Source organism: Emydura macquarii, unplaced genomic scaffold, assembly GCF_026122565.2.
Source record: "Emydura macquarii macquarii isolate MOO-44397 ecotype Brisbane River unplaced genomic scaffold, CSIRO-AGI_Emac_v2 contig_1043, whole genome shotgun sequence".
Classification (NCBI taxonomy): Eukaryota; Metazoa; Chordata; order Testudines; family Chelidae; genus Emydura; species Emydura macquarii.
Window position 1 is genome coordinate 18899801 of NW_027131180.1, and position 18578 is coordinate 18918378.

Genomic DNA, 18578 nt, shown 5'->3' on the forward strand with positions numbered 1-18578 from the left:
CTTTCACTTCATGCCAATTCTTGGCTTGTTTGTGTTTTAGTATTTTGAGGGGTGTTATTTTCTAGCGTATAATATTTTAACTGTGTCTTTTAACTATCGTATATATGTATGAGAGGGAGAGTTTGGTGCTTTTTAATGGTAATGACCCTGGAAGTTATCCAGTCTATCCAGAGAACAGGCAGTGGCAATGCAGACTTCTTTCACTCCCCCATTAATGTGCCAAATCTCAACCTGGAGGGAACACTTCCAACTATTCATTATGGCTAAGTGGTTTTTCTTTTAAATAAACTCACATAGAGGGGAAAAAAGCAATGTAATGAACAGTAACAGGAGGGGAAAAATTACATTCATTGTTTTCTTTTGCCAGTCCCGTTCACCTCAACAAGGAAAACTCCAAATTTGGAATACAGAAACACAAAGACAAACTGCATTTGGAATTATCTTCAAATAGGCACTTTCAGCCAAAGGCTTTTGTCTCCCTTAAGAAGCTATTGCTAGGCAAACCTTAACAAATACGCTCACAGGGCCTAAACCTTTAAGGTCATCTATGTGATGCTTATTAATGTAAGTAGCCCCATCAACTTCAAGGGGACTCTTTATGCGCATAAGTGTTTGCAGGATTAGGCCCGGTGATTGCTTGCTTAATTATTTCCACAGAACTGCAGAGGGTGGTGGTTAATAGTTGGAAGCCTTTCCACCAGGTGAGGTTTCAGGCAAGCTGAGAAGGCAGTGAGGGAAGTCTGCATTGCCACTGCCTCTTCTATGGGTAGGCAGGACAATTTCCAAGACCACTATGGTCCGTTCCAAGAGCAACACACAGGCACTCTTTTCAGTTGGGTTAATTATCAACATTTTAGGAATTCTTAATCAATATACTCTTGCTGAATGTTAAATACTGTATGTATCTTCTTGCTTAATTGTATACAGAATTATATTTTTCAAATGATTAACGTAACAAATAATTTTGAAAAATAATTAATTGTCAGCAGATATTCTGCGCTGTCAAGGCCCCATGCTCCACACTTTGTTCATTCAAGCAAACCTGCTGATTTGTGGAGTATGACTTACGGGAGCAAGGCAGTGTTTAATTTATAATGAAAGAGAGGCTGGGGTTTAAGCAATATTTTCACTTTCCTAACTGACACGGCAAGCCCAGAGGTGCTGGCACTACGAACTGCCAAGCCCAGACGTGCCTCGGCTCAGCCCCGGCAAACCCTGGCATAAATTAAGCACTGGAGCAAGGAAAGCTGAATTTTGGTCCTGATCCTGCTCTCATTAAAGCAAGTTTTCATTGACAGTAGGAGCAAAATCGGACTGGTGACCTTTTATTTCATCCCCTGTCAGAAGAGTTCTATATGCTAGGGTTAGTTGCCCTCCCATCCCAAAGTTGTCTACTATTGCAGTTTGTTAAGGGACTAAATAACATGGGTGCAGATTCAATAAAAAGAATCCAGATCTCCTTACCTCACATTTCTGCAGAGCACCCTTCTGCTTTTATAGCCATATTGTATGGAAGCTGCAGTGAGTGGGCTAAAATCTCTATCATAAGAAGTAGATTAGGATCTTTTACCTCTTCATGGGTGAGTGATCCTGATGCAAATGAGCCCAAACAAGACAATCTTCTTTTGCTCACACACTTAGGAGTGGGAACGGAGAAAATATCAGTGCAGCAATAGACCCCTGATCTCTGTGTGCTTGAGTGTCTCACTCCCTCCTGCTGCTACCTCATTCCCTCTCTCTGGTAGGTAACAGACTAATACTAACACAGCAGTGTGATTGGCAGGGAAATGAAAGTTAGGAACTGTCTACAAATGTTCTTATTTTATACTTGGAGGAGGGAAAAAAAAACACCCATACACCTTAAATCACAACCATGAAGATAATCCTAACAGATTTAAGAAAATTGTGTTCTAACAGAATTAACACTTTGTTAAGAGCATTGAGAAAGCCCCAGCTCTACTCTCATAATGGAAAGTGACATTGCCCTCAGTCTCATGGTGGGAAAGAAATTGCCCACTGCCAAAGAGGCAATCTTGAAGCATTCCCCAAATTATGAGAACTTTTTCAATGACAAATTACCACACAATGAAAGGGCCAATGCTCCCATAAAATTATCACTGACCCCTTTTTCCATTTCCTGATCTTTGTTTCCCTTTCTTTGCCTGATCAGTCAATATCTCCTCCTATACATTTCTTGCTTGATCATTTTTTTACATTTCTTTAGCCATTTATTATTTCCATTCTATTGTTTCAGGCCCTGATTCAGAAAAGCATTCCTACTCTGAATAGCACTGAAGCATATGCTAATTGAAGCATATGCTGTCCTGAACAGGAACGAATTTAAGCTTGCATGGACATGCTTTCCTGAGGTGGGACCTAAACGCTAGAGGTATGCACATCAATATGAATTTTTCTGTGGTGGGCTTTTTTTTACTATTGACAACCTGAGATGTTTAGAGGTTTTCAGTTATTGTATATAGGGTATTTTCTCTGTTTTTCCTTTGCATATACTTCTGCCTTGTCAATGATATGTCCACAAATAATTATTGATTTAGTTTTGTCTAGATGTATGCAGCACATGTTTTAGGAAAGAAAAAGTATTATAGGGAGCAAACCTCTCAAAGAGAACCTTAAATCCTTAAAGTTATGTGTGGAGACAAAATCACATAGTGGTGTCTGCAGCGCCATGTGCACTGCCCCCCCGTGGATAAAGAGGCAGCCTAGGGAGGGTTGACTCAGCAGCACGAGCCGCATGTACCTGTCTCCTTATAAGGAAATGAAGTGACCTCACCTGCTGGTGCGTGGCCAGCAACTGCCCGGGATAATTGTAATCACCTGGTTGGCTGGTTCATACCTTCCCGGGAAATCAGGAGCACCTGGTTGGCTAAACGCCAAGCCATGACCTTAGAAGGTCATGCAGCAAATAGCAACCAATGGGGCTTAGCCTCTGCTGACCAGGGGAAACTATAAAAGTTCAAACCCAGGTGGCAGAAGGCAGAGAGGAATTGAATCCACTTGGTATTTTGTAAATCTCCTGGTTGTGTCGGCTTGGTCGGTTGACGCATCTTCCCCAGCCTGCTTCACTGTGAACTGATCACTCACAGTCTGCAGTATCTAAAGCAAATGGCAACTGAATTTGGCCAGCATGGTATACCTGTATATAATGTTTGTGAGTATGGATTAACAGTTTTCTGTTGTGTTTGTCTTGCAACTTCTTTGGGGAACTCCAAAACCGGGCACCCTAGTGTCACATGCTGGCAGCCATGCGTTGATCTAGGAGAGATCACAAAATGCTAAAGTCTTGGGTGGTGCATTTTGTCCTTTCGCACATGGAGTTCTCCTGCCCTTTGCTATCACTGTTTGCTGTGCAATTGCTTGCTGTGAAACTGTTTATTATAGAAATAGAACAGTTTTATTATAAGGATAGGATTGTTTATTGTAAAATAAAGGGTTTATTGATTAAGCAAACCCCCAGAACTATCACTGTCTCGCTAACCCCCTGTATCCCAAACTGAACCTATCAGAGAGTTTTATCTAATTCTCAGTCCTTTTGGGGCAGATTCTGCATTCCTTCCTCAATACAGGAGTGAGGGTTGCAGTATCTGCCTTTCCTCTGTATGCATCAAAAAAAAAAAAAAAAAATCTGGAGGCAAATAGATTTGACATGCTCCTGATTATTTTACTTCACAACGAGATGCAAACAAGTTAAGTTGCTCATAATTGCTTCCAAATTTTCAGCAGAGTAAATTTCTTCCATGTCTTTTTTCCCCCATACCCATTGCAAAACAGTTCATACAAAACCCCAACCAATCCACTGTTTCTCCTAAACAGGAGAAATCTGCTCCACTGCCATTGAATCATTTCCCAGAGTGCTTTGCATGCTCACTTCAGAAAATGAAATAAAATAAAATAAAGTTAAAGTAAGTTTCTAGGTCCCAATTCCACACTTTTTTCATTTACAAAGTTAATCCTCAAAATGTAGTTGATAGAAGGACTAGGTTTCAGTGCTAAATGATATTTTCCTTAAAAAAAAAAAAATCATTATTTTTTATTTATAGTCCTCACCACAGCAATTTGCAAGCCTAGCCTTTCGGCCTCATAGCCCACAGCAATGGGGCCCACCATTTTAAGATGGTCATCTGGTCCAATTCATCATTGTAAGTGGAGCATTTCATGTGCCAGAGTTGGTGTGAACTGCCTCCACACGGCTGGCTGGCTGCCTGCAGCTTGCGCAGTTTGTGAGCTGCCTACGTGGCCCTTACGTCCTGAACCTGCAAAAACCTATGCATGTGGTTAACTTCAAGCTTGTGAGTAGTCCCATTGAACTCAATGAGGGGATTAAATTCAATAGGACTATTCACGTACTTAAAATGAGGCATATGCCTAACTCTTAGCAGGTTCAGAGCATTGGTCATAAGAGGCTTGACCCTGCTAAGTGCTAAGAACTCTTGTGAGGCAATGAGCGCTCTGAACTCCCACTGAAGTGATGAATGAACTCCTCTAAGATGTACAGCGACTCTACAATATTCATAAAAGGGTTTCATATAAACCCAGTTGTACCTTTTAGAAGTTATTTGGTAAATGCTTTAAATCAGCCTCCAAATTCTGTAGTGCAAGTCATGATTTTTTCCTGTATTAAATACTTGTAGACTTTGCAGTATCTTATCCACTAGTAGGATAGTAGGAAAATAGTGTTGCTAAAGCGTCACCATCTGGTAGCCTCTTATAATGATGCAAGTATAAATAAGTGCTTATGGTGACAGTCTCCACTGAAAGATCCAATTTGGAGAACTCTTATCACTAATCTAGTTGCATGTGTCTCAGTTCCCAGGAAGTTGCATCTGTATTCCCCCTCCATGGTCCACCAACAGCTCCCTCTTCAGGCTTCCAGCTCCCAGCCATCACTTTGGGCAGAGACCCACATCTCACCTGACCAGGGATTTGAAGGCTGCACAGCTTCCTGCCACACACTATGATGTCGTCAGCAAACCAGTCTGCCTAAAAAGGCTAGCACTTATGCTTTGTTTTCTCTCTGAGGATTATGACTAGCATTTGCCCAGTTATAAGTTACCACACAGCTCCTTCTAAGCAACCACATTTATTCTTCAGGTAAAGGCATTACAGAGAAAACATAAAACAATAAAAGTTCCTACACGCTTGCTAAAAAGCTCTCTCAAGATCACCCCGTCATGCTAGGTAGATGGGGGGAGAGCATTTGTTATATTGTTTGACATCAATATGTCAAAATCATAATAATTCACGTGAGAGATACCATGTCAGGTACTGTTAGAAAGGTTACAATATGCTAAGTCAGATGATAATACTTATGTTCATGTATAATATGTGAAATGGAAGTTAGATATATTTGAGATATCTGTATTTCAAATTGTGCTGGCTGGGCAACACCCCAGATAGGATGGCGGCAGGACAATAGCCTGCTTAATGGCCCATTAAGACACTCACAGATGCAAGGGGCCCAGGAAGAAACTAAAGGCATACCTGAAGAGTTACCAGGATTGGCGCATGTGACTCTGGACTCCATTTTGGTTCTTGTAACATTCCACAAGACAGCATGGCCAAGGCCAGAGGGTATATAAGGCCAAGCCACGGAAACCATTTTGTCTTTTGTTCCTGTTCAGCTACAGACATATACCTGCCTCTGGATCAATTCACTTGCAACTGAACTGAAGACTAAGACCCATCCAGGTACTGGATGTACACCAGAGGAACTACACAAGCCTGCAACTCCACAATTCTCCCAGAAACTTGATGTATATGGACTTACAATCATCTGTATGTATTTGATTTGCTTTGATCCTTTAACATTTCTCTTATGGTTTATTTCTTTCTTTTTATAATAAACTTTTAGTTTTAGTTACTAAAGGATTGGCTGGCAGCATGGTATTTTAGGTAAGATCTAAACTTATATTGAACTAGTACTGTGGCTGACCCTTTGGGGTCAGAGAGAATCTTTTTAGTAAAAAGCATAGAGTTTAAATAACTGGTCTCTTTACTGGACCTAGTGCTGATTTAGGAGCCAGAAGCTGAAATGAAGTAAAGGGGGCTGTGTGTATTTGTATACCAGCTTCTGAGGGGATTCAGAAGCGCAGTTTGTGGCTGGTTGGGAAGTCTGGCTTCAGTGCCACACACCAGTACTGGGAGAATCTGCTCCCTTTTTACAGCCTGCCATGACCTTGGCATTATCAGTTGGCTACCCTGGGCATGGGACGGGTCACACCCCTCATCCCGCCAACTCCAACCTAGGGCTTTGGTAAGTTTTAGTCCTTCAAAACCCACAGCTGGGTTTTCTCTGTGGTTACAAGTTCATATCCATCTTAGATCCAGGATGAGAACAAAGACTGGTCAGATCAGCAGTTTCTCTATACAGCTGAGGCCTTTGATCTTGGCCTTCTGTTATAGGTAATTGGCAGACAATGACCTCAGGGCGTAGCTTCAAAAGGCTGGGTTTTTGCATAACTAGAGTTGGGGAATTTGCATTAACTTCTCCCAAGGGATTCCGCAGGAAATCCACTTAACAATTATGGTGCCAAAAGTTCATACTTCTTTGGCACACTTTCAATATAGTCTTTTTAACTCCCAGGTCTGCCACCTTTCCCCTCTAGAGAGGTTATACACGATCCCAGCCCACAATAATGCATAAACTTAATACAACAAGGTTTTTCAAGGATATCGCAGGAAATTGGCAAATCCATCACAGCATGACCATAGATTCACAGACTTTAAGGCCAGAAGAGGGACCATTATGACATGCCTAACTCGGGCCAGAGAATTTCACCCAGTGATTTCCTGGGTCAGCTCAACAACTTCTTGTTACACAGAGCATATCTTTATTTAAATAGTATTGGGCTGGGAATTTTCTGTTGATCCAGTTATTTATTGGAAAATGCCTATTTAACTAAACTGAAATGTTTTGTGGAAACACAGGTATCTAGTCTCCTGCTAGCTCACCTGGTGAGATGCTTTGGAACTGAGCTTGTAGTGTCTGCAGCTCCAGGACAGCCCTGCCCTACAGAATGGCTTGGGGATGAGGATCCCGGTGTTTCCAGGCTCCCTGCCACAGAGCCAGGAACATGGCAGCCTTTCCTGTACCACAGATTCTCTAGGTCTAGCCTCCCAGCTCTGCAGCCGGGAGCCTGAGAGCCACTCTCAGGTCTTCTGGGCCCCCTGCTTCATGGCAGGAAGCCTGATAGCCCTGGAGGTATGGAGAGCTCTAGCTCGAGCAGCCTGGGGTATCCCCCAGGAGTCAGGACAGCCAGCTACTCCATTTCATTTAGAAAAAAATCAAACCAAAACAGTTTACTTTGTCTAAAAAAAAAAAAAAATTTCAGAATTTCCATTCTGTGGGAAATTTAGAAATCTTTAGTTTTCTGAAGCCTTGGACTTTCCCATGGAATGGAAATTCCAAGTGTTGACCAGCTTTAGATTTAAAGACCACAAGTGACAGAGAACCCACCCCATTCCTTGATAAGCTGTTCCAGTGGTTAACAACACTCGCTTTTAAACATTTGTGCCATATTTTCAGTTTAAATTTATATAGCTTCAACTTCCAACCTTAGATCTCATTATGCCTTTGCCTGCTGGATTAAAGAATCCAGAACCTTAGAATCAGAAATCATCTTGTTTAGGCATTTATAGACCATGATCAAATCACCTCTTAACTTTCTCTCCAATAAGCTAATTAAATTGATTTCCTAAGACCTCTCATTTCTTTCACTTTTAAGCCCTTCAGTGCAGGAGTTCTCTGTTTTCTGTGTCTATACAGCATACCACACAATGAGGCCCCAATCAGGATTGGGACCTTAAATGCCATAATATAAATATTTACTATTGCCACTAATGACATGCTTTCCAGACCTCTAATAATTCTTGTAGTTCTTTTCTGAACCCTTTCCAATATGTCAGCATCTTTTTTTAAAGAGTGGATACCAAATCAGAAAACAGTATTCCAGTACTGGTCTCACCAGTTAAATGCAAAGGAAATAATACCATTGCCTTACTTCTACTTGGTATTCTCCCTGCTTATCCATCCAAAGATCACATTAGCTCTTTCAGCGACAGCACTGCTCTCTGTTCAGTTGTTTATCTTTCATGACTCCTAAGTCCTTTTCTGTCATTGCTTTCCAGGATACAGTGTCCCATCCTACAAGTATGGCCTACCTACTTTGTTTTTAAAATTATGTACAGTTCATCTTATCTGAAGACAAAGTACTGATTCTGGAACCTGCTAATGGCAGTTTAGAGTAACTAGATATCTGCAAGAATCTGTCTCATTTTCACAGATACAGTTTGTGCTGCTTATTCCACAGAGTTTATTTACTCTGTACAATCCAGACTTCTGAGCACTTTTGTATTTTGTTCTTTAGAGCATATGGCATCGAGTGCGGCTCAGAAAATGCATGAGTAGCCTTATCTTTTACTTTTCAAGTAACCGATCTGTCCATTGAGGTACCTAGTTTATTGTCAAACACATGGTATTTGGAGAACAAATTTGGATGGTCATTTTTCATATTCACAGATTATAGGACTTCCAGTTGTTTGAGAGCTATTTACCCACTCCAAACATAATCAAAGAAAATATGGTAGAAGGCAGGCAAACTGGTGCAAGCAAATGAATCTTTGTATTCTCAAGAAATTGCCACCCAGATAATAATGCAGTCCCATAGAAATAATGATTGACAACCAAATTTAATAATAACTCCTCTCCCTCTAACTGGTCTGCCTTCCAACAGTTCCTGAATGCTGATTTATGTCAGCTCCATTATCCAGTACAGAGCATGTGGCCAAATTTTGATGGTTCTTACAAGCTGATCCCTCAGAGTTAGTGAGTTTAATTTGGTTTCCTGTTTATTGTTGACATGTTCTCTCGCTGTGATGATGAGAGAGCCAACAAGGGGAGGAGGATATCCTAATGGCACATTTTAGAGCAGGTTGAAAATTATGTTTTGTCAACAATGTAGTTTTAAATGAAGCTTAAATTCAGTAGGTTTAAAAATAAAAAAGAAATCAGGTTTTTGTCTCCATTTTTTTCTCATTTCAGGTTTTCCACCAAAACCCAAAATTTTTAATAGGGGGGGGAAATTACCAAGCAGCAATAGCACATTTCCACTAAACACACACTCTGACATTTCCCCAAAGCACCAGACCCAGAGAGAGCAGGGAAGACTGCAGAAACCATAGAACAGTGTTTATAAGTGCTTAGTTTACAAAAAGCATCACTGTCATTAAGACAGAGATGATATTGGAGTAATTTATGTATTCATTAGACAGAGATGAAAGAGAGGAAGCGGAAACCACAAAGTAGCATTTTTATGTGACTAATGTGGTTTTTATGTGATTTTTATGCAATTTGTAATTGCTTGCCCTACTTTAATTGAATGGAATTTGTGCTAATGAACTCTATCTACAATTTAGAAAAATTCTACCTGTAAAACGTTCACAAACAAATTAAGGTTCATTCACCAGGCAGGTGTAGTAATATACAGTAGTTATAAGCCACAAAATATGCATTAGCCAATCATTGTTACAGGCCTCAGGTGTGTTGGGAGACTCAAGGCTGAAGCCAGAGTGCCTTCAACCACTCAAAAAGAGCAGCTGATAGCGTACTAATACATAGCGTGCTGTTGTGTGTTTTAAAATTTAAGAAAGAGTGTCTGATTTCACCTGTATAAATTAAAGTATCCCCTTAATACTAATGGAGTCAGACAGTTATAAATGAAATCAAAATCAGGCCTACACAGCTTAGAGAATTAATCGTATTCATAAATAGGCTGGGATTATTTTTTCCTGCAAAAAAGTTCAACAAAAATGAAACCCTTTCATTTAAAAAATAAAAATAAAATAAAAATCAGGTTTTAGTTGAAAAAGTTAAAACCACAAAAGTGATATGTTTTGTTTTAGGTAAACAACAACTGATTAGATATATATAATTTATTTGAAAAGCTTTAACAGGACATTGCCAAGTAAACATCAGAACTAAAACATTGCAAATTACAACACTGAGCTTCTCTTTTTGTTTAGAGAAACATTATGCAGTAATATAATCCTGAAATCTCTCTATTGAGCAGGGTGTTACCTTATTTCAGAGTGAACCTCTGTAACCACCCAGGACATGTTGTTTCTGCTGACTTTATTAAACTGAGAGAAATTACTAACTTTATTCAGATTTATCAAATTATATTTATCAAACCACTTAGGTATGCCATTTTTGTAAGTGAATGTACTTTGTCTGAGTATTGAATAAATGATAACCAAATATCTAAGTACCTCTTTGTCCTCTGTCTATTTTACAGGGTACGTAATTGATATGTTAATTTTTTTTTTTTATAACAGCCACCTCCCATTTTTTTTAAACATTCCCCTAATGTTGGGCTATTTTTCTTTTTTCCCATGAGAGGTTATCAATAACCTAGCAGTTATGAGCAAATGAGAGAATAAGTCTTTGTTTGAGTGTGACCATTTACATTAGGGTGTGTCTACACAACAAAGAAAAACCTCCAGCTGGCCTGGCTCGGACTTATAGGGCTCAGGCTGCGCAACTGTTTCATTGTTGTGTGGATTTCCGGGCTTGGGCTGGAATCCAGGCTCTAGGACCCTGCGAGGTGGGAGGGTCTCAGAGCTCAGGCTCCAGCCCAAGCCTGGATGTCTATACAGCAATGAAACAGCCCCACGAGCCCAAGTCAGCTGGCATGGGTCAGCCAGGGGGTTTTCTTTGCTGTGTAGACATATTGTAGGAAGCCTCAGGAGGATTAAAAAAAGACTTAGTTGGTAATAGATATCCAACTGTTTGCAATATTTGGTTATTCCAATACTCTTTAACAACTGGACCTGTCTACCATTTATGCATTAAAATCTCCTCTTTCATCACAATTTGGCCAACATTTATCTCCATTCAATCTATATTTTTTTTAACCTGACTGGTGTGATATACCATTGAAAATGTAACTTAAAGACATTTTCTGTTATCATACCACCGAGTCCTCTTTTCCAGATCAAAGCCTATTCCTCTGGGGTAATGCACATATTCAAATCTTTTTCCCACCATGTCATATGTGGACATATCTTTTTTTGGGAAAGATGTCTGCAAAGATTGAGATACTAGTTATAATTTTTTTGTTTCCTAATTGACCAGAAGCCATCATTTCTATTATGTTGGTTTCTGTATACAAATTTTCTAGGAGGTTAAGTAATATAATGCAGTAGTGGTTGCATGGGAAAGTGGGTCAACTGATAATATTTATTTATTGTTCATTTACTGAAAACTCTATTTATTTATTTATTTATTTATTTTTACAAAAAATGGGTATTTAATGAAAAATATCTTGTATTTTAAAAGGCTTTTTCTGTCCAAACACACATTTTGACTGACAATTTTTGACAGGCTCTATTTATAAATTATTAACAACTTTTTACCAGCCTTAACTTAACTTTAATTTATACTGTTTTCCAGAAGAAAGAGCCAGTGGTCAGCTATGGAAAGTGAAGTTCTTAAGGGCATTGTGGTTCTGAGCATCTCCAGAGGAAGCAGCCCCCTCTGCTCCCACAAACTGCAGCTGTAATAGGCCCTTGTACAGGTCACACAAATGTGGGAAGGCTCTCCATGCATTCCCACCCTCCCTCCAAACACCACACTGGAGCCCTGAATTAGGTTAAGTGTGTTGCTGTTAGCACAATAGAATAAAGTATTAATGAGCAATAAATGTGTCCCTCCTTTCTGTAATTCTCTTGCCTTTGAGCAAGTAAAGTAAGCACCTGCTTTTAGCTTTCAAATGGAGCTCAGGAGTTCCACTTTAAAAAAATAAGGCAATTTAATTTTTGTTTTGGAAACATAGTTCCCAGTTAAGCAATTTTAAGAAAATACTGCATAACACATGCACAAAAATTATTGTTGATTCATTTATACAGCAGGCTCCTCAGAGCCAGTTCAGCAAAGTGAGTAGACAAGCATTTTAATTCATCGCTACATCTAACAGGAAGCTTCAGGGATAGACAGATATTAAAATAAACTCTTTTGTTATATGAACTATTTTTGCTAATGTAAATCCCTGGAGTTTGAGAGTAATTAAGTGTGTCAAGACTCACGTTTTCCCCTCAGGTCTTCAGGCTCAAGATGTGCCAGTGTTAATTAGCAATCAGCCTCCTTTCTGTGCCCACTTTAATATAGAAAAGCCTTTGGTGCACTGATTAAAGTCCCAGGACTGAGGCCTCTTGGACCGTGAGAACTACTTCAAGTAGGCAATGTAGTAACCATGGTAACCAAGCTACTCATGCATACTTGGTGCCTATGAAATCATGGCATAACAGTATAGGAAATTTTAAAATAAAGTGGTTACAATCAAAATTATATTGCAGTTTAACACTGCAGAATAATGACTGTCTTTAAGAAACGAAGAAATCCAAAACATTATGAGTGAACTTTTACTGTTCAACAATCAAATATTTAAACAATTAGTTACTGTAGTCTCTCTAGTTCAGTTTGTCAGTAAGTTTCCATTTAAAGGATGATTTTGAATCCCCTATAATTTCAGCAAAGGCAAACCGATTTCCCTAAAATTTCATGTGTATACTGCTGCAGAACCTGGAGAGAAAGGTCTAGGAAAGTCTGAAGTTAATGAAACAAGGCCTATTGTTAATTATTACAATAGATATAAGAGATTAAAAGAGAAAGGTGGTTCCCTTTTCAGAAGTTTCTTAAGCTTTTTTGCAACTTGATATTTCAAAAATGTCTTGGCCTGACAACTTTAGACGTGTTTTATTCTATTTACTTTAGTCTGGATTAACTAGTTTTTGAAAGCTGATCTGATTTTGGAGGAATTTAATTTTTTTTAAAAAACAAGTCTGAGAAGTTATTAGAATTTGAAAAGACTGCAGACTATCTTTAAAGACCTTGGACTGTGTGGCTTCTTAAAGGCTGTGGACCAAATTCTGCTTGCAGTCACACTGGTGTAAATCCAGATTAACTCCACTGAAGCAAATGAGGTCAAATGAGGCCCCCTCACATACATACATACACACACCTCATCCTGGATTCAGTGGAATATGTATGTATTTGAAAGGAGAATTTAGCCCAGATTTCAACAGTCTGACTGAGCAGAATTTGACCCTTTATTTGTACTTGCTGGTTACTACATGTGGGATTTAAACATTCCTCAGATGAAGGCTCCATGCTATCACAGTACTCCTTCTGAGGCTTTTAAGCCTCACGGGGAGTTTGTAAACCCTACATTAGTCTTGGATATTCGTCTCCCTTTACTTGATAGTTATTAAATGTTTAAAAACTGGGAATTGTAAGTTAAGGACAAAGGCCCAGATCTTCACAGATTGCTTAAGTCATTGACTTCAGTGGGACTTAGGTGCCTAAATACCTTGGAGGATGGAGTCAGTCACCTGAATACCTTTGGGGATCTGGGCCTAAGTTTCCAAAATACCAAACACTTGAAAGTTTGGAAATTTACAGTTAACCTAGTACAAAAAACCTTAACTCTGCCTTGTCTTCATATCTCTGACTGGTCTGCATCTCTGTGAGACACACTGACAGCCATATGTCATACCTTTTTCTACTGTATTTTTAGTATTCACCCTGTAATATTTCATAGTGCACATACTAATATGAAGAGACTATATAGGAGCCATGTATCAAACTAGACTATCCTTGATTTTTGCTTTATAAGCAAGCTATGCTATCATCATGTGGTAAACAAAACAACAATCCCCATCCTACATTCCTGTTATAGTAAAGAGACCACAATATTTTCATATCTTGCCCACTATATACAGTGCCACTATAATAAACCACAGAACCAAGGCAAATGAATGAGGACAATGTCTAATCCATACCCATCCACCCACCTTCTTCATGAAAATGATAAAGACAACTATAATGATCTCGAAAACTCTCTTGATCTGAGGCTAAGACTCAAATATCTGAAAACCACCCATTCTCCCGCCTCCGTGTCCTCCAAAATTGATCAATTAAGGCCTGTATATTATAGAAAACATTTTCTCCAAGATAAATTATTATCTTTTGCATATAGAGGATAAAGGATCTAGGATAAATACAGCTGGTTGAAAAATCCAATTTTATTTCAGTGAAAATTTTTGAACAAAACAATTTCATTCTAAATTTTTCACTGAATATTTCTATCTGTTTATTTAAAAGATCATAATGAAAAGTTTTTGTTTGGTTATGCTTTGAATTGACACTTGTTGCCTTTTGGTTTTTGAAAATCAAAAAGTAATAAAAATGTCAGTTCAAAACAAAATTGTTAGTATTTTAAATTTTTTGTCAAAAATTTCACAGTCTTACCAATTTTACCATTTTACCATTTTCTATATAACATTTTGATTTTCACAAAACTGCAATTCTGACTTGAAAATTTCAACCAGCTCTTATGAAAAAAACCTGAAAATTAATTGTTATAATTATTAGAGAGAAGTGTGCTGCTTGCCTGGAGCTAGGATTAGGGATGTGACGGAGAGACTGCCAAAACTTATCAAGTCCTCAGACCGCTACCCCTTCCTGCTCCTCCATGTGGGCACCAATGACACTGCCAAGAATGATCTTGAGCAGATCACTGCGGACTATGTGGCTCTGGGAAAAGAGATTAAGGAGTTTGAAGCGCAAGTGGTGTTCTCGTCCATCCTCCCTGTTCAGGGAAAAGGCCCAGGTAGGGACAGTCGCATGGGGGAAGTAAATGCGTGGTTACGCAGGTGGTGTCGAAGGGAGGGCTTTGGGTTCTTCGATCATGGAATGCTGTTCCAGGAAGAAGGATTACTAGGAAGGGACGGGATTCATCTAACGAAGACAGGGAAGAGTATCTTCGCAGACAGGCTGGCTAACCTAGTGAGGAGGGCTTTAAACTAGTTTCGACGGGGGACGGGGACCTAAGCCCGAAGGTTAGTGGGGAAGAGGGACGCCGCAAGGAAGCAGAAGTAGGAGGGTGCAGCAGGGGAAGCCTCCCGATTCATACTGGGAAAGTAGGCCACTCGGCTACTTATCTCAAGTGCCTGTACACAAATGCAAGAAGCCTGGGAAACAAGCAGGAAGAACTGGAAGTCCTGGCACAGTCAAGAAACTACGACATGATTGGAATAACTGAGACTTGGTGGAATAACTCTCATGATTGGAGCGCTGTCATGGATGGGTATAAACTGTTCAGGAAGGACAGGCAGGGGCGAAAGGGGGGAGGAGTTGCACTGTATGTAAGAGAGCACTATGACTGCTCTGAGCTCCAGTATGAAACTGGAGATAAGTCAGTTGAGTGTCTCTGGGTTAAGCTTAGAAGCAAGAACAATAAGAGTGATGTCCTGGTGGGTGTCTGTTACAGACCACCAGACCAACAGGATGAGGTAGATGAGGCTTTCTTTACTCAACTAGGGAAAATTTCCAGTTCACAGGGCCTGATTCTCATGGGAGACTTCAATCACCCTGACATCTGCTGGAAGAGCAATACAGCAGAGCACAAACAATCCAGGAATCCATCCTTAGAGGTTTTTAAGCTGAGGCTTGACAAAGCCCTGGTTGGGATGATATAGCTGAGGTTAGTCCTGCTTTGAGCAGGGGGTTGGACTAGATGACCTCCTGAGGTCCCTTCCAACTCTAATATTCTATGATTCTATGATTCTATTAGAGAGTTTTCTAAGTCATGTGAATGGTGCACAGTATCCAAACATGGGGGCAGAGTTTGTGTGTTTGTAGAATCTTAACTCTGAATTTCCACACCTGTGTAGTTTAATAAATCTTTGGGTCAGATTCATCCTGGGTTAATGTAGTAGTTATCTCACAGATTAATTTGGCCCACTACTTTTAACTGAAAATTTTCCACCCTTCATATTACACATTTTTATAATGACTTCATACTCGTAAGGTTTTTCTCATGTAAGTGATCTGTCTTCATAACCTTAACTCTACTTTAAAGTTTCTTACTTGGCAATTATAATAAAATTTTGTGAAGAAATAAAAGCGAGTGGTGCTGGGTGTTAGAAGTAGAATAGAGCAAAGACAGCGGAAGGACTACCACCTTGCCAAAAGCCATAGCATTAGCCATCAAGGCCTATATTAAGCAGCAGTGCATTAGGCACTAGCACCAATGACTGTTGATTGGAAAAATCAATTTTTCATTGGTGGGTTACTGAGAAAATGGATGGGAAAAATAAGAAACCACTGAGTGTGGACTGTATGGTTTGACATTGCTTTGCAGAGCCCATTGAGCCATTTTGTCCTGATCCTCTGACCTATGTAACTCAAATCTCAACACTGATCAGCCATAACGCTGGTATTAATAGACTGTAAGCACTCCATGTCTTATATGTGTTTGTACCGTGCCCAGTTCTGTTTCAATTTTTAGACATTTCACCAGAATAAATTAGACTGAATTTATAACAATGTACATTTATGTTCTTAGCAGTACACTTTTCTGAGATGCAAGAACGATGCCAGTCCCACTTGGTGTCATTGCCTCTTAATTTGAGTAAGTAACTGAAATTTGAACACTGTATAAATGACAAAATCTTCTCAGGTCACCTGCAGCGATACATCCTTTTGACCACGGGAGTGCTGTGAAATAGGTTGGACATGCCGCTTCTCGACTTAAAGATTTATGTCTGTGCAATATGCTACCATACATTGCACTCCACATTTTCCATTTTAGAAATGGTGCTTGAATAAGGAAATGGGCTTTGATAGGATGTAAGTGACAAAATGCTTCTTGGTCCACCTCAAGTGAAGCAATCTTGTGACCATTAGAATGTTCTGGAGTAGTTGGTATATGCCATGTCCCAACCTGAAGTTTAGTTTTTGGGCAAAACCCTGCCAAATATTATACCTCCCATTTCTTTTTTGCATTTTCTTTGTGTGTAGATACATAAAGAACATTTTTAAAGTAACCCATCACAGTATTTAATTAACCTGCTGCAAATCCAGCTGCAGTGTTTTTACAGAAATTATATACACAAATAAATATCTATAGAAATTCTGGTTTGCTCTTTCACAATTTAAAACAGGAAATATTGCTAAATGTATCAAATTTTGTTAAATTTTGTTACAAATGTTAAAATATCTGTCCTGGGTAGATCAAACACCTAGAGTCTTAAGTCTTGCTGTAAACCTGCATAGCAGAAACAAGGCTTGATGTACTTTCTTTTTTTGGCAAACTCTTCTTCTGTGGGGGGAATAGCTCCACTTCCTTTCTTTATAAATTCTAAAATGCCACTATGGAAATGCCAGCTCAGATCTCAGTTACTTATTCAAATTAAGAGGCAGTTACACTCTTGCATCTCAGAGAGGTGTATTCTTAAAAACATAAGTATATATTGCTATAAAATTCAATCTAATTCATTTTGGTGACATTTCTAAAATTGTAGATTTACACTGAAGATTTTTTTTTTTTTAATTTGTGTCTTTGAATAAAGAACTGAGAAACACAAATAAGAAACTGGGAGTAAAGAACCAACTGCAGACACCAATTCGAGTAGTGCTAAGACTTTATCTTTGCAAGACAAATCATTAATAGGCAGAACAACTGCTGTTTTGCTGTAACTCTTTTCACTTTTAGCATGCAAAAGGGACATTTTTAAAAACCCTAATGCAGTCTCCCATGCAGCATATTGTCCTTTTAACAGAGAAGAGCATTTCTGTGCTGCCGTAGGATATTTTTCTACAAGGCAACATCACTTCCAAACTGTCAGCTGCCCAGGCCCTGGCTACTTTTTGCTGTTTTTCAGAAACCCACAAAGTATTTACACCATCATTCATTACCTTATACTCCATGCACGTATAGATCTTCATTCTCTTCACTTATATTCGTCCACTGGCCGCCTTCATTTTAAAACCATCAACTACCGGGGTATGACTTTTGCTTTTATTTCTTGCTCTTCTCTTCCTTCCTTTACCTCCATTTCCAGCAAAAGTACTAAAATTAATCTGCACTTATATCCTTCTGAAGGTGCAGCCCAAAATGAACACACACTCAGCATTAGATAAGACCTCGCAATCTACTTATTGATGGGTTAGCCCAAGCAAGCAGAATTTCTGAAAAGATAACACAGGCCTGAGCTAAGTAACCTACATGCATTTATTACTGGATGAAACTACAAGTGCAGCTCCCCTCCTGCAGTTCATGCTGACGATTTCTTCGTGACAGGAAGTAGACACACACCCCTGAACTTCCTGTCGAAGTTTGTCAGTTCAATTGTATATCCTTGCTGGGTTTTTCTTCTTCTTTTTTTAACCCTCTTGCTTGACCTTATATGGAACCTCTGAAAGTTTCTGTACACTTTTAACAGGATCATATTATGCAGTAAAAATCTCACCCAAACTACTCTCCCACACTGGAAATGTCAAAGGGGATTTTTAAGTCATAGTGAGCTTTCTGTTTCTCACCAGCTCATTTTAAATGAGTCTTCATAGTAAACTCAACTGCCTCATGGCTGACATACTCAAGACACAAACTGACTGCTCAAGAGTCTCTTCTCCATATCAACCACCTGGGTCTCACAGTGATCAGATATGCCTGGTCGCACTTTGTTCAAGTGATCAAGGTCAATCTGTCAAGGTCATGACA

General features: G+C 39.3%; 1 protein-coding gene across 2 annotated transcripts in view; it reads right to left on the reverse strand.

The window, feature by feature from the left end:
- Positions 1 to 18051, reverse strand: part of B3GALT5 (beta-1,3-galactosyltransferase 5) — a 47385-nt gene extending 29334 nt beyond the window's left edge. For both annotated transcript variants that reach the window (XM_067545237.1, XM_067545238.1), the window contains exon 1: positions 17774 to 18051. The gene's annotated coding sequence lies outside the window, so the exon portion shown is untranslated. The remainder of the gene's footprint in view (positions 1 to 17773) is intronic.
- Between the last annotated feature and the right edge of the window lie 527 nt (positions 18052 to 18578).